We start from the raw sequence: 2922 nt of genomic DNA on the forward strand, positions 1-2922 counted from the left end.
AAAAAAATAAAAATAAAAAATAAAGAAAAACAAAAAACACAAAAAAATAAAGTTGTTATATTAACTTAAGTATGTTGTTAAATTAACCTAATTATGTCATGTATTGGAAAATTCGACTCGTTCCACATCATTACGAAATATCGTATTCATGATCCCTGGAACTAGTATTAATCTAATCTAATCTAATCTAATCCACGTGGAGTGGCCGCGCGGTTTGAGGCACCATGTCACGGACTGTGCGGCCACTCCCGCCGGATGTTCGAGTTCTCCCTCCGGCATTGGTGTGTGTGTGTGTGTGTGTGTGTGTGTGTGTGTGTGTGTGTTGTTCTTAGCGTAAGTTAGTTTCAGTAGTTTGTAACTCTAGGCAACGATGACCTCAGCAGTTTGGTCCCTTAGGAATTCACACACATTTTTTTAAATCACAAACCATGACTATTAACGGCAGATGGACTGTCTAACTTTGCAGTTGGCAAATTGTAACAAATGGAATGTTAATTTAAACATGGTGTATGGACTGTGCGAAAGTGTCGTGTGTGAAAGTTGTAGTTGAACTAATACGACCGTGAAGTGCTGCATGAACAGTTACTTTCTTCCGGCCTACGACAAATGGATGCTACGCAACTTACTACCACCGCCAGCGGAAACAGGATGTAAGGAAAGAGGATATATTAATGACACGGACACGACATGATGAACTTACAGGATTCATAACAGTAACTTCAAACTCGTGAAATCTTCTCGGGTGATCAGCCGAGTAAAGGCGTCGTCTTCTCGCAACGTTTCGAAGGGTTTCGTACCCATCATCTTTCGTACCCATCATCTTCGCTTGAAGATGATGGGTACGAAACAATTCGAAACGTTGCGAGAAGACGACGCCTTTACTCGGCTGATCACCCGAGAAGATTTCACGAATGGAATACGCCGAGAAAGTCTCAAATCACAAGTAACTTCAAACTGCTTCTTCCGCCGTAGCCACATCACGCCGACCCAGAACAGACACAATTCAAAACACCTTCGAGAATTTCACAATTGTAACTATTTCTTCTTGCTTTGTAATGGACTATCTCATCACGTTTCTCTGAGTAAACAAAAGTAGTGTAGTGTAAAGATTGTTCACCTTGAGTGATTGTTGACCCCAGCACTAGCAGTAGTTGCTGCCATCATATATTTGTTTTTGGTTTTCAATGTAGTTGTACGAGTCGTTGCATGCGTTGTGTGTGTGTTTCGGAGGGGTGTGCTTCGACGTGTATGTACAGTCGTTTCGGCAGGAGAAATGGTTCAAATGGTTCTGAGCACTATGCGACTTAACTTCTGAGGTCATCAGACGGCCAGAACTTAGAACTAATTAAACCTAACTAACCTAAGGACATCACACACATCCATGCCCGAGGCTGGATTCGAACCTGCGATCGTAGCGGTCGCTCGGCTCCAGCCTGTAGCGCCTAGAACCGCACGGCCACTCCGGCCGGCTTTGGCAGGAGAATTTATGTGTTGTACTGTGAAATCTGGCCAGTCATGTAAGTTGAGGCATCTGCTACTGAAGTTATTTACACTGACCAATTGCAAAGAAGTAGCTTATTCGCCACTCGTGCAAGTTAACTTATTAGAGGGAACTTTGAATCTAACAGCTGTCAAAGTACGCCATCTTTGCTTACATGCCACTTAACGTCTTATATCCATTCATTCATGTTTAGATGCAAATTTATCTGGGTTGAACTGTCACTGATAAGGAAAATTACAGTATACTGTGCCCTTATTTATCAAATAAGCCTCAGATTGATTTACCGTTTTTCACTATCAAAGGATTTCATTATCAGAATTTTAACAGGATTGGGGAGCTTCTCATATAGATGTTTGCTGTTGTAGTTTCCGGAAGTAAAACGGGATCTTGGGGTTTATACAATATTAATTTACTTTATGCAGTTTTTCTTTAAATATTTTCTCATTACAAATTCACGGTCATAGTAAATCTCCAGTAACTGTTTTATTCACAAGTTATAGGCTGAAATCTAACTGGAATAGTATATTTAAAGTCAGATTTTTTTCCTCCTCTTCTATCTTAATTAGCCAACTGCCTCGCCGCAGTGGTAACTCCGGTTCCCGTCAGGTCACCGAAGTTAAGCGCTGTCGGGCTGGGCTAGCACTTGGATGGGTGACCATCCGGTCGGGCGAGCGCTGTTGGCAAGCGGGGGCGGGGTGCACTCAGCCCCTGTGAGGCAAACTGAGGAGCTACTCGACTGAGAAGTAGCGGCTCCTATCTTGAAAATTGATATATGGCCGGGAGAGAGGTGTGCTGATAACATCCCCCCCCCCCCCCCCCAATCTCAGCGTCCAGTGACACCGGTGGGCTGAGGATCTGAAGAACAGTAATTCCAAGTCTGTTATTACTCGCCTACTTATAACATTTACAGTATCTTATCTGTCCTAGCCGGCACTGGAGCAATACTGCTGCAGTATTTCGCTAGCCATGAGGTAACACGTCCGCTTGTAATGTGGGGGCTGTTTTGGTCCCTGCTTCCAGTTTTGATAAAGGGTACATCTTTATTCATTACGTGGCAGAGCTACAGGCAGACAGATCGAAAATCAGGAAGGAAATTTTTTTATTTTATTTTTGAAATGCCACATTTCTGTACTACTTCATTGTGACACAGGACAGCAACTAAGCACAGAACATTTCCAAGTCCAGAATGCGTAATATGTCACTGATTCATGTTGATACAGGCACACTCCTTTTACTGATACTTTATGTTTTATTAAAATAGTATTCCGTCCTAAGGATAGTGTTGTAATTTGAATTTCATTTGAATCAGGAAAGTCCATATATTATTAGCGTTCTCCTTTATTTTATTGAACATGACAGTAAGCACCAGAACCAAATTAATCATCAGTAGTGTATTCTGGCATATTATCTAAAACCGTCTG

General features: G+C 42.0%; 1 pseudogene; it reads left to right on the forward strand.

Annotated features, from left to right (window-relative positions):
* The first annotated feature begins 2066 nt into the window (after positions 1-2066).
* Positions 2067-2184, forward strand: LOC126237807 (5S ribosomal RNA; annotated as a pseudogene).
* Positions 2185-2922: the final 738 nt, after the last annotated feature.

This window comes from Schistocerca nitens, chromosome 2 (genome assembly GCF_023898315.1).
Source record: "Schistocerca nitens isolate TAMUIC-IGC-003100 chromosome 2, iqSchNite1.1, whole genome shotgun sequence".
Taxonomy (NCBI): Eukaryota; Metazoa; Arthropoda; class Insecta; order Orthoptera; family Acrididae; genus Schistocerca; species Schistocerca nitens.